This window comes from Phoca vitulina, unplaced genomic scaffold (genome assembly GCF_004348235.1).
Source record: "Phoca vitulina isolate PV1807 unplaced genomic scaffold, GSC_HSeal_1.0 scaffold7, whole genome shotgun sequence".
In the NCBI taxonomy this organism is placed as follows: domain Eukaryota; kingdom Metazoa; phylum Chordata; class Mammalia; order Carnivora; family Phocidae; genus Phoca; species Phoca vitulina.
Window position 1 is genome coordinate 4,177,673 of NW_022589710.1, and position 27,053 is coordinate 4,204,725.

At 36.1% G+C, this 27,053-nt stretch overlaps 1 long non-coding RNA gene across 2 annotated transcripts in view; it reads left to right on the forward strand.

Annotated features, from left to right (window-relative positions):
• Positions 1-26,586, forward strand: part of LOC116632861 — a 314,976-nt gene extending 288,390 nt beyond the window's left edge. For both annotated transcript variants that reach the window (XR_004299511.1, XR_004299512.1), the window contains 3 exons: positions 19,360-19,409; positions 23,985-24,039; positions 26,468-26,586. This is a non-coding gene — a long non-coding RNA (uncharacterized LOC116632861). The remainder of the gene's footprint in view (positions 1-19,359; positions 19,410-23,984; positions 24,040-26,467) is intronic.
• The last annotated feature ends 467 nt before the right edge of the window (positions 26,587-27,053 follow it).

A 27,053-nucleotide genomic window follows, 5' to 3' on the forward strand; every position in this document is an offset into this window, starting at 1 on the left:
ATAGGCTAATGCCATTAAAGGCCAGCATATTGCTTACTGAAGGCCAACATATTCCAAATGTTGTACAGTAATGAGATCATGGCAATTAATAAATACCTTCATTGCTCTTGGTAGAACTTCATAGATCTTAGCAGCTGCCTTTTAACTTGCTCCTCTTCAGAATTAATGACTTCGCTTTTGAAAGGCAGTATGTATTTTTTTCCCTCTACTTTACACTCTTATTTGAATAAGAAATTCATCACACCCAAGAGGATAATTGCACAATGTCAGTGGAGGAATATCAATACTCCTAATACTCTCCATTGCCCACTGTGCCGAAGACATGTCAAATAAAAAGTGTACTCTAAATAAAAAGAGTGCACATACTGTGCAACTGTAGTTTCAAAACACATTTTTTAGAACTCCTCTTACAACTAGATTTCTCTGAGCTCTTCTTATTTAGAAGTTCTGGAGTTTCCATTGGAAGATATGTATAGAGATTGTGCAGTTATTGATTTGTAACACCAACAACAACAACAACAATAATAAAATACTTACCATGCACTAAATGTTACAAAAAACAGCTAGCATATATGATCACATTTTAAGTTTTACAGTGACTTTGAGAGATAGGTATTATTTTCCCATTTTTAACTGCGCAAACGGAGGTTTAGAAAGGTAAAGTAACTTGCCTTAGGTCATAGAATTATTGTGTCATAACTAATGACTAGAATTGGAAGCCAATCTGTTTTACAGTAATCTGTGCATCTTGTTCAGCAATACCATATTGCCTCTCTCTGCTCTGGGCAGTTATTTTACACATCACTAACAAGGAGATGCAAAAAAATATATATTGCTCAATTTACTTGGTTGAAGAAGGAAATTAAATAGACAATATCATTAAGAGAGAAGAAACATTTCATACTTTTATCTCTCAAAAAAATTGTCCATCTTACAATAAAAGGGATTTGAATAGAATAGATTTAAGAGATTTTAGAGATTGGGAAAACATTATAGTCATTTATTCAGTCATTCAACAGTAGGTAGTTTGAGTGCCTACTACATGCCACCATTGAAATAAGGCACTGGATATACAATCGGTTATGCTCAAAGCAGAGGTTTCTTCAGTGAATATTATGCAGAAGTCATATAGGGTGACACATCAAAGATTTAATTATAGGGACTTCGATGGAAATGCTGTAGTAAAGCTCTCAATTCAATTTTATGCAACATTATGGAATTCTGTATTGCTAATGAGAGACAACACATTGACCATATCATGTATTGTCACTGAACTTACTGTTCTTGCAGTGTAATATCAATATATAATTTGTTATAATTTGTAATCTGTATTTATTTGTATGTTTTCAAATTTCATGGTCAATCTTCACATTCAAAAATTGTGCTAATTCCGCATATTAATTCTAATAATTTGACTATAGATCATTTTGAATTTTAAAGTATACAATTGTGTTGTCTGATGTCATGAGAGTTTTAAGTCCTACATTCAAAATCTTATACCTTTTATTCTTGTATTTCTGCAGTGACTAGAACATTCAGTACTATGTTCAATAAAAGGGATAAGAATAGACATTGTTGTCTCAGTCCCAATCTCAGAAATAGAACTTTCAATATTTCATCATTAACTAAAATGTTTGCTTTGGGATATCCGTAGATACCACCTATGAGATCAACAAAGAAGTTTCCCTCTATTTCTATTTCGCTCAGATTATAATTGATGAAACATTTCTTATTTTATCTTTCTTTTTTGTGTTTATTGTATTGATCACATCTTTTTTCTCTATTTTATTAATGTGGATGTCCAGCAACTGGACATACTTGGAACATACTGGACTTTTTGTAGTTTAATTTCCTGTTTATTTTGTGGGATTCAATTTGCTAACATTCAATTCATTTAAAAAAAATTCTTTAATTGAAATATATTTGACAGGTAACATTGTGTAAATTTACAACATGTTGATTCGATACATTTATATATTTATAATATAATTTCCATTGTAGTGATAATTAGCATCTCTATCACCACATAATTATCATTTCTTTTTAGTGGTTGGAATAATTAAGATCCAGTCTCTTAGAAAGTTCAATGATTATACTGTTGTAGTCTATATTCATTATACTGTGCATTAAAACTGTACGATTTATTTACTACTCATTGCAAGTTTGTACGCTTCAACATTTTTCCTATCCCCCATCTCCCAACCCCTGTTAACCACCATTTTATTCTGCTTTTACAAGTTTGGCTTTTTTAGATTCTACATACAAGTTTTATCACACAGTACTTATTTGACTTATCTTACTTGGCATAATAATAATAATGTCTTCAAGGTCAATGTATGTTGTTGCAAATGGAAGGATGTCCTTCTTTCTCATGGCTGAATAATATGTGTGTGTGTGTGTGTGTGTGTGTATACATGCATATGAATAAGGTGTATACACACATATCATGTATATATATGCATATGAATAAGATATATATGTGTATAGATATATATATACACATATATCTCACATCTTCTTTATTTATTCTTCCATTGACAGACATTTAGGTTATTGTTTCCCTATCTTGGCTATTGTGAATAATACTGCAATAAACATGGGAGTGCAGATATCTCTTCAGTATTCTGTTTTTATTTAATTTGGGTATATACGCAGAAGTGGAATTGCTGGATCATATGGTAGTTCTATTTTTAATTTTTTAGGAACCACCATGTTGTTTTCCATAGTGGCTGAATCAATTTACATTCCCACCAACAGTGTACAAGGGTTCCCTTTTCTCTACATCCTTGCCAATGCTTGCTGGCATGCAAATTTTTAAGTGTAAGATGAATAAGGTCTGAGGATATAATGTAAAACATGATGACTATAGCTGGTAACATCATAATATATAATTGAAATTTGCTGAGAGTAAAACTTAAATGTTCTTGCCAAAAAAAAAAAGTATATGAGGTTATGTGTTTTGTGTTAATTACATGGTGGGAATTGTTTCATAATGTATACAAATATCAAATCACTATAAGGTATGCTTTAAATAGCTTACAATTTTATTTGTTAATTATACCTTAATAGTGCTGGGGGGAAAAACTTCAATCAAGTGATTTTATCAGCAAATTAGAGCAGAAAACACAATTAGTGAACAATAGAAGACAGAACAATAGAAAATATCTATCTTAATTGAAAACAGAGAAAATATAATGGGAAATAAAGGAAAGGAATGTAAGACACATGTGAGATTTCCATTGTCCAACACAATAGTAATTAGAATCCCAGGGCTAGAGGCAACAGAGGTGCAAAAACAATATTTGAGAATATATGAATTTAAAAATAAAGGATTTAGGTAAAAAGAAAATGATAGGTGGAAACACTGAAATTCAGGTAACAATGAAGAGCAATGGGAAGATTAAATACATGGCTAAATCAAAATGAATATTTATTAACAATAATTGTTTTAGAATTTAAAATATATATCAAATTAATACAAAACTCAAAGAGGATTAAATAACTTAAAGGGTCCTAAGTTTCCAGGATTATTTGGGAAGTGGTAAAACAAATAGAACTGCACTGGGCACCTGGATGGCTCAGTCAGTTAAGCATCTGACTCTTGATTTCAGCTCAGGTCATGATTTCAGGGTTGGTAGATTGAGCCCTGCATTGGGCTCGGCACTGGGTGTGGAGCCTGCTTAAGATTCTCTCTCCCTCTGCCCCTTTCCCTGTCTAAAAAAATAGTACTGCACTGTAATAAATCAAGGATGCATAAAATATATAGGGTAATCATTAAAAGAAAAACACATAGTTTGGAAATAGTTGATAAAGGAAAAACATTTCATAATCAAAAATATTTGACTACTCTAGGTGAAGGACGTATGAAAGAAAAAACATGAAACAGAGAATGAAGTATATACAGCATATTTTTAACATTTAATACATATAGACATATATAAATGTAAAATCTTATAATATGTATATATATGTTTGTGTGTATAAAATGTTACAATGTGTGTACATGTGTGTGTACACATATGCATGCTTATATATGCATATTATTATATTTGTATTTATATATTTATGTCTAAAGCTTTTATCCTATTCATTTTTTATTTTTTATTTTTTTTAGAGAGAGAGAGCACATGAGAGAGTGGTAGCGGTGGCGGGGGAGGGGCAGAGGGAGAGAATCTTAAGCAGACTCCAGGCTGAATGGGGAGCCTGACACAGGGCTAGATCTCACAACCCTGAGATCATGACCCTAGCTGAAATTGAGTCAGATGCCCAACCCACTGAATCACACAGATGCCTCAGTTCTTTATTTCTGTATGGCTCTTTCCTTTCCTTCTTTGGTTGTAATAAAGTATTTTCAAATTCCGCTTTATCTCATTGTTTTACATCGTGTCTTTTTTTTTTTTTTTTGGAGTATAGTTGACCTACAATGTTACATTAGTTTCAGGTCTAGTATTATTCATTCATTAAGTTCTTACAGACTTGAGAAGATTATGTATATTTATCTATGTACATAAAGATTATATATATAGATATATATATATAAATTATATATGGTGGAGAAAAAATAAAGATGAACTTAAAATATCAATAAAAATCTTTATGTATCTAGGGAAAAATGCAGGAAAATCAGTTCTGGAATTCTACACTGGAAACTACAAAGCTAATTAGGGGAATTAAAGAAGATCTAAATAATTGAAGAGATGACTCAATCTTATGAAGATGTAAGTCTTTCCAAAATTTGTACATAGTTTTACGATAATACCATTCACAGATTTTTATCAGCTCTACATTCAAAATGTATCTATATAATCTGCCTTCTTATTACCACCTGCTCTACTAGTACTTTAGTTGAGTCACCATCATACTTATGCCTGGGCTGCTGCACTGACTCCTTCAGCTGGTCTTGTCCCTTCTGCTCTTGTTCTTCTGTGTTCTAGTCTCATTATAGGAGCTACACAGTGGTGCGTGTCACCTGTGTAAAGCACTCCAAGCTTGCCAAATTGTTCAGAGTAAAAACCAGTAGTCATAAGAATCCACAATGTCTTTCTTGATGTACCCCTGTCCCTACTATCTCAGATCTCATGTCCTACTACCCTCTCTCTGTTTACACTGCAGCAGCAGAGTTGTCCTCTCTCTGTATCTCGAACATTCTTGGCACTTGCTATATCCTTTGTCTAGATGGTTTTTCCCCAGTTAGCCACAAGCTTGCACCTTTACTTCCTTCAAGCATTTAGGATCTCCAGGCCTGCCTGATAACATTTAAAAATGCAGCCTCTCAACACCAGAATCTAGAACAGGGCCTGATACACAGTAAATATTCAATAGCATTCATTCTTTAATGTATTCAGTAAATGATTGGTAAACATCTCTGATATACTATGGCTTGAAGAATGCCAACATTGATAAGATTAAATATTTTCTTCAAAGAAAGTGGCAAGTGGGGTTATAAGTATAACATAACAACTAACATTTATATAGGAGCTACAATTTACAAAGCACATTTACATATTTCTTTCATTTCCGCCTCACAAACAACACTGTTAATAGAGAGCAGGTGTTTCACAGATGTAAACTTGGAGAGGTTAAATAATTTGCCCAAATGGGAAAGCTAGGTCTCAAAGCCTGGCTTTCTGACTTTAAAACTTTTTTTTTTTCTTTAGTCACACAAGACTGCATTCTCTTTGGACTTTGGGGAATATAATAGAAGAGTGAAATAAAGTTTATGCCTATAATAAATTTGAAATCTTTGTGGGTCAAAGCTTGGCATGAGAAACAAAATGAATCCCATGACAGTTTCCTCAGGTTAGTTTATAATCTGTAAAATGGAAATCATGCATACACAATTACCTTTGGAGACACAGAGAAGATTAATGAAGCTATGTTTTTGAAAAATCTTTATATAGAGAAAACATTATCTTCAGAAAAGGAACTATTAATAATCCATATTTTTATACATAAGGTTAGCGTATGACTTTGTGAAAGAAAATCCATGACTGTTTAGTTCAAACTTTCACACTTACTATTATTTAAAAAGTAGTGTGTGATTTAATAATCTAAATATTGGTTAAGTTCTTTAATAAAAAAATAAAAGTTAAGAACAAATATTTTCCAATGGAGTTTGAATTTGTAGACCATCCATCCTACTATTAGGAGACTGAAAGAAATTAAGAACCTCTAAATTCTTAAACTCTGGGGCAGTTGAATTTTGAAAGAAGGATATGAAAGATATCAGGAAGAAAATTTAAACCAACATTGGACAAAAGAATTAAAAAAGAGCTATTTTCTTGGTTACTTTTTTCTCTTTAAACAAAAGAGAACTATTTCATTTCCAGTCTCAGGTGGATCATTAAAATATGAGAAATGGCATTTAATTTACAAAAAGTATATTTTCCTTTTTGTTTTTTAATTAACAAAAACTATAAAGTGACTAAGAAATTAGTTTCCTTAGGAACATTAATTTTATTAAGCCTATGCTCTTTTATTAGTAGAATGTAAAAAAGTGATAAAGCAGTAGTTACATAAAAAAGAAAAAAAATTTTCTAAATATAATCCTGCCTAAAGTACTAGGGAAACATTCACTGAAGTAACTCTTACCAGGGTTCAAAATAATAATAATTAAACTATAAACATTGGCTTTGAGCTTACTAAAATCTGTGAGTTTTGTAAAAAAAAAAAAATTAACTACACATTCAAAATAGAAATTTCATATATTGCCACTGAAATTTAATGAAAATGTATGAAAAATTAAGATAATGCGAAGATTATAGAATAAATGTTCAGCATCAGGAATTTCTTTTTACAAATTTAAATTAGCTTTTGAGGGCATTTTATAATAAATATAAGTTACTTTACCTCTCCTACAGGAGTTTTATCAGATTTTCTGCTTAGAAAATATTGCAAGTCGTTTTTCATTTTGATGCATTTTCTTAAAATAAAAATTAATAATAATAATACTTCATATTCTTAAATTATATTTTAGAAATGGAGTCATACTCAGAATTCACATTTCTCCAAATATTTTATGGCACTATATTTTTAATAATAGAAAATGATGCAACACAATCCAAGTGAAATAGGTTTCTGGTCATTTGAAATGGCAAAGGAGGGATTGTAACAAACAAAAATGGGGTAGTTATGTGTCAGCTTGACTAGGCTCTGGTGCCCAGTTGTTTAGTCAAAGGCCAGTCTACATGTTGTTGTGAAGTCATTATTTAGACATGATGGAAACTTAAATTAATAGACTTTGAATAAAGTAGATTAGCATCCATTTTGTGGGTGGGCTTTATGCAGTCAGTTGAAGGCCTTAAGAGAAAAAGCTGAGGTCTACTGAAGGAAGGAGTTCTGCCTCAAGATCGCTCAGGACTTGGGACTGAAACATCAACTCTTACCAGAATTTCTAGCCGGCCACACTGCCCTGCAAATTTCAAACCTGCCAGCTTCCAAAATCGCATAGGTCAATTCCTTAAACACATACACATTTATATACACACATGCACATATCCTATTGATTCTATTTGGAGAACCCTAACACAGAAAACACCCACCCATAACCCCCTCCCCCCAAAACAAACACTAAATTCTGTAGAAACCATGCTAGCATAAGAACAAACAACAAAAGCTTGGGGGGAATTATAGAAATAGTGGAGAAAGGCACACAGCTGTTTTCCATTCCTGAATTTTGTTTTCAACTGGAGTAAAAGCTTTGATATAATATGCCTTCAAATTTTACTTGAAAATTAATTGGATTTGGCTGGGATGAAAACAACCACATTATCAGTTCTAAAAACTGGCTTAAGACCATAATTCAAAGCAGAAAAAAACCCATCACATTATATTCTTAATGAGGTAGACATAGAGAATTAGAATTTAGAACAGTAAAGCGACTGAAAGTCAATGGTATTTTTATATGAGTAAGATCTGATATTACCTCTCAGGAAAGGAGATAATAAATTCTTTCAACATGATTTCAGAGATAAATAGTTGGAATCCTGGAAATATTTTTGCAAAATGGAAGGTGGTGTTCTAAGCAGAATGAATATGGACTGGGTTTTGTGACTTGAAGCTTACTGTATGAGAACAGCTTTGCTTAACTAAATATTCTTTACTCTTACACACTAAGGAGAAACATTAAAGTCTACAGAAAATACTTAAAGGAGATTGAAACTGTAAGTCCTCTAGCTTTCTGCCATGGCATCTCAGTATCAGTCTTTTTGTTCATTCTTGAAGATAACTACTCATAAATGAACTTGAGAAGTACTTAGTTCCTATAGCCAATCAAATAAAATAATAATTAAGATAGCCAAATGGAGTTTACAACTGGAGAGATACTGTAAAAAGGATGATGACCAAACCAGTGAACATTGGTAAACGTGATCAGACTACAAATAAAGGATTTTGTTTTGTCATAAGCACAGACATTTTTCAGAACCATTCCTGGCTGTGAATGCTTTGGAACAAGTAAGAGGTTGGATGAGCTGATATTTATGGATTCTTCGCATTTTCATTTCTTATAATTCCTGTACTAGTTAATTGCCTGTTTGGTTGCTCCTGTATTTCTCACATTCTCTTGCTTTACTCTGTATTGCAGATTTTCCTGTCTATTGACGTCTGTTTATATTCAGCAAATTGCAGGTGTTGGTGAGTGAGAAGAGAGTAAGTCAGGGTACTTCCCCTCCACCCCCTTCCCTGCCTACGGTAGCTTTCCTGGCAGTGACTATGTATCCATGTTGACTCCTGCTCCTGGTAGAAAGCCAGTGTTCCATGATTCCTGTTTCTGTCTGCCTAGCACCGGACAACCCTACCTTCTTGCTCTTCTTACACCATTTCCTCTCACCGTCCTTTTGTCCTAGGAATAGTTGGTGTCTTCCAGCTGTTGCTAGTATTTGTTGCGCTTCAGGGCACTCAGTTTGGTTCTCAACTTTATCACTTGTTCAATCAGTTATGTTAAATTTCCTCTGTATGAAAGAACTAAATGGATTTTGTTCTTCTTACTTCTTACAGTTCTTAAAAGGGGTCACATAATTCTCTTGTAAGAAAACAGAATTTCTCCTAAGTCAATTTAGGTATGGTCTCACATGAAGACAGAAACTTAAGGTTTTGGGACTTCTCAATATTTCTCCAAGAATTATCATGACATGTTGTACTTTTGGGTGTTAAATGCAATCCAAAGAACTCATATTCTTATTGTTGTTTATGACATTTTACATCCCATCACTTCTGTAACAAATGCCTTAGAATTGCTCCTCCCAAAATACTTTTTTTTTTTAAATTATTTCAGTTTTAAATAGGGGATTTAAAAATGTATTGTTGTTGATGAATTGGAATCAGAACTAGGACCTTTCTATTTCTGCTATGGATCTTAGCTATTTTAGAACTAATTTGTGTTTTTTGGTGTAACTAATTATTTTGAAAATATCTCTAGGCTGAGTATAAATGCCAGTGTTTAGAAGAAAATTTATAAAGATGTTGTATCTTCCAATTGAGTTCTATTAAACAATATTTCACTAGACACTAAGTGATTACATTACAGATTCCTTATTGCACTGTTCTTGAGATCCTTGCCATGGGCCCACCTTATAAGCAAGACTAGAAAACAATTACTTAGTTATTTAAATGGCTTACTTAGAGGGCATATGTATACAAAGGCTTTTTTTTTTTTTTTAATTGTGAAGTTCCATGAGGTTATTCCCTTGATCTATATGTGGCACATTACTTTATCCATATTTTAAACATTAATGTAGTCCACAATATCCTCAAGAGTATAAGAAATCTGGCCACTGTGCTGAGCTGGACTTTGAGTGTAACCCAGTTAGACCCCAGGGAGAGAGTGAATATTAAAAGTAGCATGCACTAAAAAAGAAGTCCACTGGGAGAAGAGCAACATTCTGTTCTGCCTGGATCTGAGCTCAGTGACCCAGATGCAGCTGAGTGACCTTAGAGCTCCCAAACAATTCCTTAACTTCCAGAGTGAATGGCAGCTGGGACTTCAAACTCAGAAAATCATAGTTTACATGTGCGGAAAATGCTGAAGTGTTGGCAAATCACATAAGGACTGGATGCATACTGAGTGTACTTACACATGTGTTTGAAAATTTAAATTTAAAACAAATTAACATATAGTAAGAAAAGCAATCATGTACGTAGGTATATATGCAGATAGATAGATAGATAGATAGATAGATAGATAGATAGATAGATAGATATCCCAATGTTTAAATCAATTACCTATGAGTTAATCTCAATATATTCTCAGTATTTGAGAATTCTCTCAATCTTTTTATGATATATACTCAGATTCTACAACCAAATGTAGCATATGTTGAAAAGCCATAAGTTGTTTCAAGGTGAAATTCAAAGGAAATGAAAGATTCCTCTACATGTTTTTCTCCAAATGGTCAGAGTCTCTTTTTTGGTACTTATGATTGACTCTTTATTCAGCATTAGAATTCTTCTCAACGAAGTAGCTGAGAATCTCCAGACTTATAAAAAAGTTCTTCAGATATGATATTTCTTTTATAACACAAAAAGAATCAATAAGAGTCAGCTCTTTAGGATTAGAAGATTCACCAAATACTGGAGGGATTTAAAGGAGAGATTTTGTTCCATTCTGCCTGCCAGAAGGTCAGGTTCAATTTGATGCCACACTTCCGTTTTTGTGGTTATCTTAGAGCTTTCACATAGTTGTAACTCAGAAGTGGAATTCCAAACAGCAAAGGAATAGAAGAAGAAAAAAAAGTTTCACAGAGTTCTAAAGGCTTCTATGAAGGAAGATTTCTCAAATAAAAATAAATAAATAAATAAATAAAAAGTGAAACTAGGGCAAGGGAGTCTTAGAAGTTTTGGCTTTTGAGTTACAAGCACCACAGGAAAAAAAATATTTTGTCAATCTTGATCTAAATTTAACAGGCAGTGTGCAGGTGGTAAAGCATTTTGTCAACTACCTGTGGGTAATGAGGCATCTCTTGACTACATGAGTTTGCAGATCTCTAATTATATGCCAGAAATTCTGTACCTGAATTGGAACTAATATCTGTCATTTTCCTCATTATCAGTGATAGTTCGGTAACTAAAACTTAAGGAGGACTTAACCTACATTTAAAAAAGTGAAATACAATTGTTAAAGTTGTTGTTTTTAATAATTGCCAAGTAATGCATAATCAGATAATTTCCTTGTTATTACAGGGGTTTATTTAGTGTTCTATTGACCCCTTAGGAATTATACATAGTGTGAAATGAAGAGATTTCTATAACAGTGCTTAGATTTGATGTTATTTAAAACTATATTTTTATAACAGCCATATGGCATGACTGTCTCTAGGGAAGTAGTTCCCTCTCTAATTCCTTTATGAATGGTTGTAGTTTAGTGATAATGAAATAATATTATGGTTCTCAGTGCATTCAGAAAAAGTCAAGATGTCCTATTGACTCAAACAATAATTTAGTGGTATCTAGATTTATCATTTGTCAGGGTCAACTTTGCTCTACACAGCAGCAATGTTCTGAGATCTTACTGTAATGATAGCAAAATGTACCACAGAGATACTGTTTCACTTGCCTCAAATCTCATATGTTCAAAGTAAAAGTTGCTCTTTTGGGGGGCACCTGGGTGGCTCACTAGGTTAAGCCTCTTACTCTTGATTTCAGCTCAGGTCATGATCTCAGGGTCATGAGATGGAGCCCCTCATGGGGCTCCACGCTCAGTGGGGAGTCAGCTTGATATTCTCTCTCTCCCTCTCCTCCTGCCTCTCCCCTTCCCCCAAAATAAATAAATAAATCTAAAAAAAAATTGCTTTCTTTCTCAAATAACTACTCCATCCTCTACAGCACAGTGGCTGAGAACATGGCCCCAGAGCCCCACAGCCTGAATTTGAATGCTGGCCCTGCCAAGAGCTAACCAGGTGACCTTATGCAAATTACTTGGCCTTTGCAACCTCAGTTTCCTTACCAGTAAACCAGGAATAATGATACAAGTCATCTCCTAAAATTGTTATGATGACTAAATTAGTTAATATTCTAACCAGTGTTGCTACTTAGGGAATAATGGCAGTGGTATGTACCTTGTCCTTCAAGCCAGTGACTTAGGGTCTTCTATCTCCCTCTTACCAAATCGTGATCAAGAAGTACTAGTTCTTTTCTTCCTTTCTTTTGTTCTTTTTTTTTTTTCCTTTTTGTAATCTATCAGATTTGTCTTTTTCACATCTTCCGCCATTAACCTTAAAGTTGGGCTATTACAACTGATGTCTGTTCCATCTTTTATACTTTTACAAACCTGGTAAAGCATTCCTGAGATTTCCAAGCTTAAATCTGTTCACCGGTTTCCAATTGATTACTGCAGTGGTTGTCAAATTATTCAAAAAAAGCTTCATTTAAATCTTTATACAAAGGAACTCTTTCATGGGCGTTCAATACATACAAAAAGATAAGCATTGAAATCCCCTAGTTGCAGTGGGAAGTGGAGGTAGTAATCTTCCCATTCACTATATTTTACCTCCTCTTGGTCTCCTACTGGCCATTAGGCTTTGTAACCTATTCACATCCCCACATCACTACTCCCTTTGTCAAATAATCTTATCTGTAGAGACCTATAACTCATAGTTTTATGTATAATTTATACTACTTAAATTTTATGACATTTAATCACTGGTATTCTGTATTGCTGTTGTCTTTACTGGACTCTGGAGGCCATCTTCATGGTGCTAAGTGTTCCTAGCACTGCACTGGTGATGAAGAAAGGAAAACGTCATTTGAGTTAGTCCCTTGTGGCCCTGTGCTGATTCGACACTCAGGGCGTCTGTGGGAGTCAGGTCTCCCAAGTGCCTCTCATCAGACTTGCCCAGGACCGCGAGGTTAGGGAGTTTCCGGGACTTCCGAGTTCCCGCGAGATTCCGGCCCCGAGATATTGCGAGATCTGGCCTCAGGGGACTCGGTTACTGTGTTTTGGAGCTGGATGCGCACGGGGGGCCCTTTATTGCCTCCGCACATCGCTACCTATGGCCCCCAGTAGCCCTCAAGGGTGAAATCCTGGGACTAATCAAAGGAAACTTGCCTGCGGATTCGGAGAGGCCGGCTTGTGCATGCTTCGTTTCTCACCAGTGTCCCGCCCAGGGGATTCCGGGACTTCTAGGTTTGTGTGCCTACGGGCCAGCGCCCCTCCCCCATCAGTCCCTTTTTCTGTATTTAAGGGTTACCTGCTCTGCACTTAACAATGCCGAGAAGAGCAGGAGGTTTGAGTGAGACCGTGAGAGCCCATGCAGCCCTGTGCCTATCGAAAGTAAGGGAACCTGTGGGATTCAGGTCCCCTAGGGTATCTCTTATCAGAGAACTTCCTGACCATACTGGGATTGCGAGGCTTAGGAGTTCCTGCAAGACCTGGCTTTAGGGGAATTGGTAACTTGAGCTTTGGGGTGTGGGGGGGATGTGGACCTCGGCATTCCTGTGAAGCCCCCAGAAATGTCTGGGCGCCCTGTTCATCCCCAGAATTCCTGGACCCGAGGCCTGATGGCACAGTGCCCTGATGTAGAGCCACAGAGCACTTTTCACTCTTGCACTCTTCACACATGCACTTTTCACTCTTGGTACCTGCCCCCAGCATTTGGCCCACATGCATTGTGGAATAGGGCCTGCCTTTGCTCACCAAACCATCTCCCTGAGGTAGCATTTCTCACATTGATCCATTGGTGAAGGGATTTGAATGATGGTTATCCTTGGACCATTTGTGGACCTCTTGGTTTTATTAGACTAAGGTCCTGTCTGTCACCCATATTTCCCAGTCCAAGATCCTGGGAGATCTGGCTCTGTGATCTCATGAAATCAGGGGTCAGAGGAATGAGCTACACTGTTCTGGAGCAGGATGGACCCTTTTATCCTGTGTGTGTATTAGTTGTAATTATATATACCCGCAGGTGGTTGACAACCACAGGTAGTTGTGTGGCCCACCTGTGGCCAGAACTCTCAGGACACCCCTAGGTTCCCAGCTGGGAGAGGAGCAGGGGGAGCCAGGCCATTGACCCAGAGCACCCAGTCATGCCCTCTTTCCTCCCTGTACATTTCCTACCCTTAGGCTTGTTGGATTCCAGGCCTCTCTGTACAGGGGAAGCTCCAACCCAGGAGGCTATCTTCCTGGAGCTAGAGTTTTCTTGAACTGCACACATGGCACAATGAAGAAAAGTGTACTTTAGTTAGTTCCCTTGTGGATCTGTGCTGGGAAGAGACTCATGGCCTCTGTGGGAGACAGATCCTCCAGGTGTCTCCCATCAGCAGACTTCCTGCTAAGGAGTTCTGTGAGATCTGTCTTCAGTGGAACAAGAAATGTGTTTTGGAGCAAGGTGGCCCTTGGTAAAAAAATTAAAAACAAACAAAAACTGACTCTGAGTTTAAGAACATATATGGAGTTTACCTTTTGTATATTCCTTGAAACTTCTAGCATATAATTCTGTATACAACAGATGCCTGATAATATGTGAACAATAGATCATTTATGGTTCATGTCTGTTTTCTGTTCTCATTTAGGCCAAGAGTCACTCTGTGTCTTTTTCATAACACATACCTTTCCCTTGTGTTTCTTAGCCTTGAAATGCCTTCCCACAGTACTAACCCCTCTGGTCTGCCTTTCATTCTTAGAGGCAGAGTTCCTAGGAATATCTGCAGTCTGACATTAAGCAGCTTAATCCCTGGTATATTAGCTTCCTATGGTTGCTGTGACAGTTTACTACAAGCTCCAGGACTTTAAACAACCCAATCTCTTATCTTACAGTACTGTAGCTTAGAAGCCCAATGCGAGTCTCAGTGGGCTAAAATCAAGGTAATGGCTCTATTCCCTCATGGAGGGCTAAAGGAGAGTCTGTTTCTGTACCTTTTGTAACTTCTAGAGGCCATCCACAGACTCATTGACTCATAGCTGCCTTTCTTCACCTGGAAAGCCAGCATTAGTGGGTGAGTCTCTCTCAGATCTCATCATGCTGATCTCTTGTGCTTCCCTTTTTTATTATGAAGGACCCTTACATTGAGTTCACTTAGATAATCCAGGATAGTCTCCCCATCCCATACTCTTTAATTTAAGCATACCTGCACAACCCCTTTTTTTTTTATTTTTTTATTTTTTTAAAGGTTTTTTTTTTTTTAAAGATTTTATTTATTTATTTGAGAGAGAGAGAATGAGAGAGAGCACATGAGAGGGGGGAGGGTCAGAGGGAGAAGCAGGCTCCTCATTGAGCAGGGAGCCCGATGCGGGACTCGATCCAGGGACTCCAGGATCATGACCTGAGCCGAAGGCAGTCGCTTAACCAACTGAGCCACCCAGGCGCCCTGCACAACCCCTTTTATAAGGTAGGTAACATATTCACAGGTTCCAGGGATTAGGATGTGGACATCTTTGGGGGCCATTGGGACTGTTTACTAGAATGACATTTGACAATAATTCTTTGCACTTTCATAATATGTGTACTGTTTTGAAATTCCTTTTTCTTATTTCATTTAATCTACACAATATTTGGCAAGGCTATTCCTCACATAATTTTCCTTACACTGGTCTTACAAACCTTAATTTATATATCTAGGACCATATAGGTAGTCTTAAACATATATGAGTCTCCACTATATCATAACTTGAAGGTATAGATTCTATTTCATTCATTTCCAGACAACCTATAGCTCATAGTTTGTTTTCATTAGTTAAATTAGTGACTGAAGAAACTGAGGCTCAAAGGGGTTATGTGACTTAGCCAAACCAGTGTTTAAAATAATTGAAGCTACAGCTAATAATCAGATCTTTTGAATTATGTATGAACCAAAATTCCTTTCAGTTTACCCCAGTGCTGACAATGTATTGGTTGACCACATATCTTACCTTCTTTAGTGTTGTTATAGGGACCTGAAAAGGCATATTTATTAACACATTGGGAAGTGTATAGTGATAGAAGTTGCACACCATTATTATGGTAATTTTAATGTAAATTTCCCAGGGTTGAAAAATTTCCCAGAAAGAAATGAAGGTGTTTGACAAAGAAAGGTATAGCAAAATCCTCAACACAAAAACCACTTATAGATTATTTCAGAATAGATTCTATTTCTGTCAGCATCAAATGTACTATAGTAGTATTCATTTATGCATAAAAATATCTGATGTAAGTAAATAAGTAATCAAGAAAATTAAGGATTCAGGTTTTATGTTGTTCTATCTAATAATTTGGTGATGTTGAAGAAATAAATAATGTTGGGGAAACTTGGAGTCTTAAGGAAGAACACAGATTTAGAAAAATTAAGGATGGGATGGTTTTAATACACTTACTAGAGCTGACAGTTGAGAAGCAGGAAACCTTAATATTAAGGGCATTATTTCCATATAATCTTTGTGTGTACACATCCACGAATTCTGAGCTAAAAAAGGCATAATTTGAGGTGTGAAACTTGTGGAGAAGGTCTGGATTAGAATTCCAAGACCTTTGGTGTTAGTGACTTTATTGTCACTTGAAGCCAGCTGGTTACCATACACTTTATTTTGTATCTCATTTTTAATCACACAGAGCAGTCACACTCTGAAGAGGTGTATGCTTTTTCTGCAGACAAATAAGACGAGGCTTCATTCGAGGGAGATTTCTCTCTGGAGCTTCACTGAACCTTGTGTTTTTCATCAGGATGCTATGAAGACCTATTAGGGCCTTAGGATACAATAAATTGGGCATAATGACTTCAGGCTCTGCCTCTTACACCAAGGAAATGCCTCTGTGTTCACCTGTTGGGAAGGATAAAATGTCTTTGGTTTTGAAAAGAAAAGGGAAAAACCCTCTAAGGTTTGCATAATATGCCATTAAAACAAAGTGATGGGATATCTTCAACCTTCTATACATACATTCTTTGCCTGACTTTAATTGACTTTACTGACTTTCAACCTAACTTGCTACTTAATTCTCCCAGTGCAAAAGAGTTCATTCTCAATGAGGTTTTCTGAGTCCCTAAAACTCTTGGGGAATTTTATATCTAATAAGTAAGAGTATCCATTAAATGTATTTAATGAAAGTCTATAGTTAGAGTTTGATACATAAAGCACAGTTTTTTCCCTCCTCAGGAAATGATCCAAGATTGACACAAAGTAGCTCTCCAGGGTTAATCTTTAGGGAAGTTCTGAGATTAAGAGAGGACTTCATTAGTGATAGTATGCCATTAGGATATGACTTTAATAGAATAACCATAATTTAAAATCCATTGTCTTAATATGTTTAGAACAAACCAAGGCATTGAAAGCTTCTTTCTTTTTATTTTTCTCTTATGCCTAGAGATGGCATATAAATTTGCACAGGCCTCTACAGATCATTTTCAAGAGAAGCAACATGGAGGGACACATATCAAGCAGAATTTAAGATCAGGAATGCAACTTTTATGAACTTAGTAATGTCATCATTTGTTTGAAACCAAGTTGTTCATTTTCTGTCACATAGATTTTATTCTGACCTTAATGAGAAAATAGCATATTCCTGTGTGTGTGTGTTTTCTTCTCTGAAGCTGTAATATAAAAAAAGCATAAATCAAAGCTGTTTTGACAGATGAACAACACAATTTTGTAACAGGATAGAAATTAAAAAAAAAAAAAAGACTGAATAGCTGATAAAAGATGAGTCGAACTAGGAGGATTGATGTTAGAGCTGAAGGCACCATTAGAGATTAGATGCTCATTGGCTTTTCAGCAAGCCTGGTGACTCATTCTACATAAATGAAGTTTGTGATATGTAATGAAAAGCTTTCTATCTTCACTGCAAGCAAATTAGCAGGTATTTTGTGGCAGGAATGTTAATGTTATCTTGCATTTGTTTCTGAGCAGGAACACATTAACAGAGCAGGTTTGAAAAGAATTTCACTTTTATAACATCAGGTGCCGGAGGTATTAGAACAAGGTCACCTCTGTAAAGTAATGAGGGAAAATTAGGTTATAAACATGCAGTGCCTAAAAATACACTCAGTCTTCTCTGCAGAATGAATGCCATATAGTATCACCCCAAATTGCTAATTTTCTTTTACTTCAAATTATACTCAGACCCCAAACCGAATCCAAAGAGTTAACTAATAAGACAAGGTGGAGGGCAGTTAGTGAGGCTTATAGTGGGCAACCGATCCAAAGCAATAGTGTTCAAATATCTGTATATATATATGCAACTTCATAATTTATAAATCAGGACATTTGGAAGGTTTTATATAATAAACCATGAAGGTCCACATTATCTGTTTAGGAGAAATAGTAGAAAAAGGCAAATGAAAGAGAAAGGTAAAACATTGCCTATTTTGGAAGACATTAAAACTTAAGAGGAAGTTGAGTGGTTGCTGGGAATACTATCAAGATTAAGAGAGATGAAGAAGAAGATAGCAGGAAGGGAAAAATGAAGGGGGGGAAATCGGAGGGGCAGATGAACCATGAGAGACTATGGACTCTGAGAAACAAACTGAGGGTTCTAGAGGGGAGGGGGTGGGGGAGAGGTTAGCCTGGTGATGGGTATTAAAGAGGGCACATATTGAATGGAGCACTGGGTGTTATACACAAACAATGAATCATGGAACACTACATCAAAAACTAATGATGTAATGTATGGTGATTAACATAACATAATAAAAAAAGATTAAGAGAGATGAACTAGAAGGTTTTCAAAAAGTAGGGTAATGGGAGTGTGAATGATTCAGTTCCTTTTATGAGCGCATATAAAGAGACATGATGAGTAAAGTGTATGCAGAAGGCCCACCAGATCTGGATAATCAGGTTTTGGACAGGATATCATCTTTTAGGATGGACCATTATGGCACCAATGACCTGAGTTTCAAGATTTGGGTAATCATACTTGCAGCTTTTCCTTGATTAGAAATCGACCTGCTGATGTAGTTCCTCGCCTTGCTCTAAATATACACTAACTTGTCTAAGCTCCTATCTCCTGGGCCATGTTTTCTGCCTTATTATTCATTTCTGCAACTAAATTAAAGCTGGTTGCGATCCACTTTGTTCTACCCAAATACAGTGAGACTATAGGGTGTTTATGGGAAACCAACACTGACCTCTAACTACAAAAATGCTTCAGAGTAATATAACAATTTAATTACTTAATTAACCAATTAACTATAAGCAGAAAGGTGAAAGAAAGAGTGTTTGGAATAGCAGTTAATAAAATTTTTGTGCAATTAAAATTTTATTTTGGTAAGAATTTAATTGTAAATGAAAATGCACTGCTGGTTATGATAGTTACTTCTTAAAAAGTCATGAACCACGGTCAGTGACTATTTGATATTGGTTGTATCCAATCTGGATTTAGTGTGTCTGGAATCTAGTAGGTAATATTTGTTGGTCTAATAAAGGATTAAAACAAATCATCTAAACTTTTTATTTTACAGGCAAAAATCTGAGATTTGGAAGGATGAAATGACTTACCCAAATTCACAAGGTAATTACTAGCAAACCCACTTGAACCTAGGGTCTTTAGATTCTTGTTTGTTAAAAACCAAACCAAGGGACTCCTGGGTGGCTCAGTCAGTTAAGCGGCTGCCTTCAGCCCGGGTCCTGACCCCAGGGTCCTGGGATCGAGTGCCACATCGGTCTCCTTGCTCAGCAGGGAGCCTGCTTCACCCTTTCTCTCCCTCTGCTTGTGCTCTCTCTGTCAAATAAATAAAATCTTTAAAAAAAACAAAACAAAAACAAAAAACCAAGCAGCCAAACAAAAAACAATTTTATTGACTTGTGCAACATACTTCCCAAGCCTGGCTGATTGTTGGTGTCACTCATGTCCAGGCACTACTCCAGGACAGTATCTCTGGTGCACCTTACACCATGCATATTTTTATAACTCTTCTCCAAGTGATGTGATGCAAAGCCAGGACTGAGAAACACTGGGCCATTTGGAGATTCCATTAGAAAATGTTGCAGTTCCTTTAGCCCAGGATTACAGTGCTACTTTACCCAAGGTAATTCTGAGAGGAAAAGCATAAGGTCTGTTTAATGATTAGCATAGAAAGTGCCCTATGTATGTCTTTAATGTTTCTGACATGTATTCAGTTAACAGCAGGGCATGTACCAAGGAAAAAGCCAGTGTTAAGGTAACATAGACCTCATTTTTGAAGCAATCTTTAAAATGAGAGGTCTGGCAAGATGAAACTCAGAAAATAAATCAATGCTTGTCTAAAGGTTATAGAGTAACTTGGGAACTATTTGAGCTCTAGTGATTACAAGATCAGAAGATTAAAAAATAACCCTGAGGGTGTGCTTTAGGAACCATTCCCTCTGAAGATATATGGGAGATTTATGATTGAGTTGAAATCATTTTTGATTGGAAATAACTCCAACCCACAAAGAACATGAGAGTAAAGCTGAAATGGTGGAAGGAACATTGTCAGAATATGTTCTTTATTTACATTCTAAAGGCTAACCATTTACCACCGAAAGAATAAGAACCACCTAATAAATTAATACAACAACTAATGGGAAGCCTACCAATCAAACAACTGCTAACTATAATTAAGACAGTTGTAAGGGATGGGACCAGACTACAAAGAAGATCAAGGTAGCCCTCCAACTCAAAGGCTTAGCTATGACTCAAATGTGACAAACGTTTGAAAAGTTAAATAGAGAAAGAAATAATTGACAATCTGATAGCATAATAGATTCTCAGTTATAAAGCACTTATATAGTCAAATGAACATTTAAAAATAAGTACTTTTGGGAGTTCAGAGGCAAAGAGAACAAAGGCAAATGACCATCTTCCAGATAAAATCCAAATACCTTAACCTGAAGACTAGGTCCTTATTTACCTTTCCCTTGCCTGCTCTTTTAGTCTTCGTGTTCAGTGCTTCCCACTTAATGTAGCTTTTAATGTTGGGGGTGGGGAAGAGAAAGGACAGTAAGTGTTGAAACTGGCTTTTCTGACCTAGCCTTCCCTAGCTTTGTACAAGAGAAAAGATGTACATGGTTGCCTTTCTATTCATTATATTTACCAGTATAATTTCCTTGCTCCTCTTGTTTGATTAAAAACTTCCTCTATCTATAAGAGGTGATAGATGCTAACTAAACTTGTGGTAATCATTTTACAATATATGTAATTCAAACTATTATGCCTCACATCTTAAACCAGACAGTGACATATGCCAGTTATATCAGTAAAACTGGAAAACACAAACAAAGCCTTCCTCTTAAAGGGGGATAAATTATTATAATCAATTAGAAGTCTGATCATATTTTGAAGGTAGTTATTTAAAAATTTCAGAATTTTGTCCTTTAAAGAGGAATCCTGCAAAACATAATGGTGAATAGAAAGGAATATAATGTGATAGTATATTTTAGATACTGCAATACATGGCTTTTTGTTTGCTTATTCATTAATTTAGTCAATCAGTCCACAAAAGTAGGTGGACCACAATAAATAGGTACTACTATGAGCCAGGCATGATGATGGCTTTAGGGTAAGATGAAACTTGTAAGACTTGATCTCTCACTGAATGAGGCAGTAATATTGTGATTGAGAATAAGGTAGGCCCAGAACTAAGTAAAATGCAAGATATACTATTAGTGTCATAAGAGAGGTGAAAATATCCAGCATCTCTCAAACCTGGTCCTCTTTCAGTATTCCTTATTAGAGAGTATGGGACCATCCATTCAGTTTGTTAAGTCAGATACATAGGAAGCAACGTTGATGTCCCACTGCACAGCAGCCTCACCTCTTAGCCATTGGCAAGTTAACGACAATTTATATTCAGATTTTCTTTCTATTCTTTTTTCTTTTTTTCTTTTTTATTATTTTTATGTTAATCACCATACATTACATCATTACATCATTAGTTTTTTTTTTTTTAAGATTTTATTTATTTATTTGAGAGAGAGAGAGAATGAGAGAGAGCACATGAGAGGGGGGAGGGTCAGAGGGAGAAGCAGACTCCCTGCCAAGCAGGGAGCCCGATGCGGGACTCGATCCCGGGACTCCAGGATCATGACCTGAGCCGAAGGCAGTCGCTTAACCAACTGAGCCACCCAGGCGCCCCAACATCATTAGTTTTTGATGTAGTGTTCCATGATTCATTGTTTGCGTATAACACCCAGTGCTCCATGTAGTACATGCCCTCTTTAATACCCATCACCAGGCTAACCCATCCCCCCACCCCCCTCCCCTGGAGACCCCTCAGTTTGTTTCTCAGAGTCCATAGTCTCTCATGGTTCGTCTCCCCCTTCGATTCCCCCCCCTTCATTCTTCCCTTCCTGCTATCTTCTTCTTCTTCTTCTTTTTTTTTTTTTTAACATATAATGTATTATTTGTTTCAGAGGTACAGGTCTGTGATTCAACAGTCTTACAGATTTTCTTTCTATTCTTATGACTTTGCTCCATCTCCTGTGTTTCTGTTCAAATTAAACTTAGGTTCATCTCTCACTTACACTATTGTAGTTTCTACCTAACTAGTTTCCCTACATATGCTTCAATAAGAGTGATCTTTTCAGAATGCAAATTGATCATACCACCACACCAATTAAACTTCATGAGGGCAGAGAATTTGTCTCTGCAGTTCATTATATCTGTAGCAGCTAATAGCTCAATAAATTTCAATAAATTGTAAAGTCGGGGAAAATAGTTTGATGGAAGAGTTCTCAATATCGTGAAACTTTAACTCAACTGAGAGAGATTAGTCTGCTCCTCCTAGAGGGTGTTGATCACACAAAGAGGCTTCCAGAACTTAGAGAGCTGGCAAAATGCCATTAACAGCTCATAATGTCCTAAGTATATCTACTTATTTTATCGATACGTGCATTTGTAGATCAGTCTGTGAGGACAATATTTTCTACCTAAATGTTTATGCAAATTTTTATCCAAAGTCCACCTAAAGTGAAATAAATGAAATTATGTCACAAAGAATGTCATTGGTATTGCATTAAACCCCTAGTGAAGCAAAAAAGAAATTTTTTTATGTTTATAGCATAGCAGCTCTTTACAATTTGGCCTTTATTTTTGTTCTCTCTTTACCTTCCAAATGGCACCCTGACTTCCCTCAGTAAACCACCCTTCCTCTACTTTCAGCCCTTGCTTATTTGATGGTATTTGACTCCTTTCCAACTTCTGAAATTAGGCACTGCATTCTCTTGGCCAGAGTAATTGTTTCAGGGGCTAGGGGGTGGTGGGGATCTCCTGACACAGTCAGAGCTAATGAGTTATAATCAGAGATCTCCTGGGACTATAGAACTTGCATTTACAGGATATGAAGCTGAAGCCATTGCATCCATTTTGGCACCATAAGGGGAATCCCTATCAAAGAATGGAGCCAACACAAAGAACACAGAGCTAAGTGTTTAAGAGAGATCAGATCCTGGTAACATTAATGTGAGCCCCAGGATCAAGGCTGACCTGTTCTGTAGGTGAGCTAATCAAGTCCTTTTTGAATAAACTTGTTTGGGTTGGTTGTCTGTCACTGATAAACAAGAAAGCCCAAACTGGTAATAGCAGCAGCTTCTATATTCCCTGGTGGCTGCAATGTAACAGTTCATCTGAGGCCATTGGCTTCAGCCTTGAAATGCGATAGACTGTCTTCTGGCCTGGGACGTGTTTTCTTAGTGAGTCAGATAGGCTAAAGAACTGTAGGCTGTAAGCACAGAAATTAAACTAGCCTCTGCGGTGCAGACTATGCCATGGCACTTATCTAGTTTCGCTGATAATAGGCTGCACCTGTTACTAGAAACCATTTCACGGCCAAAAAGACTTCCGAAGTGAAGCCCAAGACAAAAAAGTGACCGCAAAATCCAAACTGACAAAGCATGGTGCTGCTTAACAGAAACCATTGATTTTATAGCCTTTATCAAGTAAACACTCAAAGTAGGACCTCCTCCATGCACATTCAATGACGATGTGGGAAACAGAGATAGGTTTTAGAGCAAAAGGAATTTAACATTTTATGATGCATTTTAGGTAGAAATCCGACTCCCCTTTTTATTCTCTAATTATTCTTCCTTTTATTATTTTGTCTTTTGCTTATTTTCATTGCTTCTGTAGAGAAAGAGGGGCCACCTGAGGGCAGTCCATACTGTGACATGAGGACCAGAGGAAGGTAAGAACTTGGCAGCCACTCAGCTAATCCTAGCCGGCTGTGTCTGCCACTCAAAATGGTGAAAAGATTAGGACAGCAGTTATGTCACCATATCTGCCTGTAAGTGGTTGTTTATGTGTGAAATGGTGTTTAGAGAGTGCCCCTGGATCAAAGGAATTTGGGACATGGGTGGATGAGGAAGAAACTTCAGGCTGGTAAAAGAGTCGAAAAGCCAGAAGCTTGGCTGTTTAACTTTTGCATCATGGTGCAGTGCTTTCTTAGAGACGCTCCTGACGGTACATCCTCCAGACTGCTATCTGCACGAATTTAGGAAACCACGTGTCTGATCATGTGTTGGGAATAAATGAGGTGGCGGGCATTATTGCTGTCCTCATGTGTCTTATTCTCAAACTGTAAATGCTAACCCAAAATAACTTGAGCCAAGGTCCAGTGAGAGATATAAGAAACATGTGATATAAAACCAGGAAGGTGGATGTTTCCATTGAGAGATTTTTCATTAAAGAAATTACATCTAAACTGTGACTTAAAAAAATTAAAAAAATAAACTGTGACTTATAGGAAGGGTAAGGATTAAATATATTGAGAAGAGAGAAAAGGATTTCTGGTTGAATCCTTGCATAAACAAAGCTCAGGGGAAAACAAGTGAAGTGTTTGTCAATCGGGAAGGTAAAGAAAAGAATTTGTGAAATAATATGTCCTTAGCAAATCTGTTAAGGATCTTTTGGAGAGAATTACATAGTGTTTTTCTGTTATAATTTAACCTCATAGCAATAATTTCTTGTAAATAAATTACCTGAGGGAAAATATATGTTTTAATTCACACTTGGATATTTTTAGAAATTAAAAAAATATATGGAGTTAGCTTATCATTTTTGATGATCTGTAAAACTTACTAGACCCAGAGGAATTCCAATTATTCTATTAAATTACTCCATAATTGAACTAACATCTCCACTCTCAATAAAACAGGTTCTAATGTCCAAAGCAGTGTGTGAGCTATTGCTGAGTGTCTTAATGGCTCCTATGTTTGCCTACATACTCTCATACTAGTCTCCAACTAATTACTTTGTAAAGCACTTTGGGATAATTTGGTTGTGAATAGTATTGTATAAAGCAAACACATTTCTTTTCTCAAACATTGGCTCATGTTGGGAGCTGAAGAACTACAAGTGCTCTTTTTTTTTTTTTTTTTGCCTTAGCAGTAGACATTTTATGTTATGCATTCATGCATTTTCATGTCCTCTTTTAGAATGGTGTGTTTTCAGGACAGGGCACAAAAGCCTTATATAATTACTGGATCTATTCCTGCTGACATTGCCATGACACAAAATATTTATTTTGTTCTAAAGTGTTTTGTTAATGAATCTGAAGTATTTTATAAATATTTCTCATGAAATACTTGTCCTTTTAATATTTATTACATTTACATGCAACAGACTTTCAAGTACAGGAAAAATCTTGCCTCACAAAATAAATATCAACAAAGTAAATTTTCTGAAAATTGTTTAAAAAATTATAACTAGTGAACTGTGTCTCATCCTGTGCTTTCTTTAAGAATTAGTGACATTATACCAGATCTATACACATCTCTTTACTAATAATCTTTTTTTCCAAGTGCTGGAAATGGGATTTAGAACGTGTGCCTGGAATTGGCTGTTGTGCACAGACACAAGTAAATACCTTGTGTCCCTGCAACTGTATGGCACCAATGGAAGCCACTCTGGCTCTGGATTAGTTGTGATCTGTTCCAGTCATTTCTGTGTGGCTATTACTTCCTAGAAACACTCTTTCATTACTACTCTTCAGTATTATGACTTTGACTTCAACTTCCTGTGGAAAAATTATGATTTATAATTTGCAAGAAATATGTGCAGTGTTTCCTGTCCATATCTGAAGGTGGTCACAGAGTTTGGGGAAGTATTTCACTCTCTTAAGTAATTTTTAGATAATCGTAAATCCATCAGGATTTACTGATAAAGGCTTGGTAATACTATCTTTCTACAAACAAACCAGGCTTTGAGAACTAAAGAAACAAGAGAAGAACGTAAATTGTGTCCTTTAGATGAAATGGTCATTACTTATGTTCAGTGATCGAAATGCATATGTATATACATGTCTTCCTCCTCTGATTGACAGATTTGAGAATCTCCATGCCCTGTAAGTCCATTTGGAGATGGAATTAACATTTTGTCCCTTTGATAATCTACTAACTGCCTTAAATGAAGTTTGATGATCCTTTGTGAGTTATTAGTGGATTGTTCAATGGTGCAATGGTTAGATTAGTGAAATCTCACAGTGGTATAGTAAATGTATCCAAAGGAATCTGGAAATTGATGCATCTCTATGAAAGGAAGTGATATCTTTATTCTTCCCAATGTGTCTCATTATGTTCTTTTCCTTTTTATATGTATCTACCACTATTAAGAAGATGTGACTGTATTACCTGAATTTCAAGTGGACTACTCCATGTGAGTTGTTTCAGGATATGCTTATGTTATTCTGGAGAATAATTATACAAAATTCTCAACTGTCTTGTGTACTTCATGTTAAAACCCCTTAAGATTAAAATTTTAAAATGCAATTTCATTTTATGAAGTTTTACATTTGTGATGGTAAGAGAATTCTCAGTGATGTTTCTCCAGCAGCAATCTTTATTTGGGTATATCACAAATATATGATAACTGGTATCAAGGGCCATTTGTTGACATCAGATTGCACACAAACCAAGTGCTGACGCCAGCCACTTGAGCAGTGTACATGGTTTGGGAATAAGGTGTCATCAAGAGCCAGTGAAGTTACATGTAACCATGAAATGTGTTCAGGGGAATTCACTTATAATGACTGTGGTTATCTTTGAACATCTTGATTTGGAAACATGAAATTTCAAGGGATGTTTTTATTGCTATGTATTGCTAAAAGTTTGGCTATTGATAAATAACAAAACATGCTATAAGTTAGACAGGACAATCAAAGTCAATGAATTAAAAGAGAAAGTCCAAGGATTCTCTCCATTC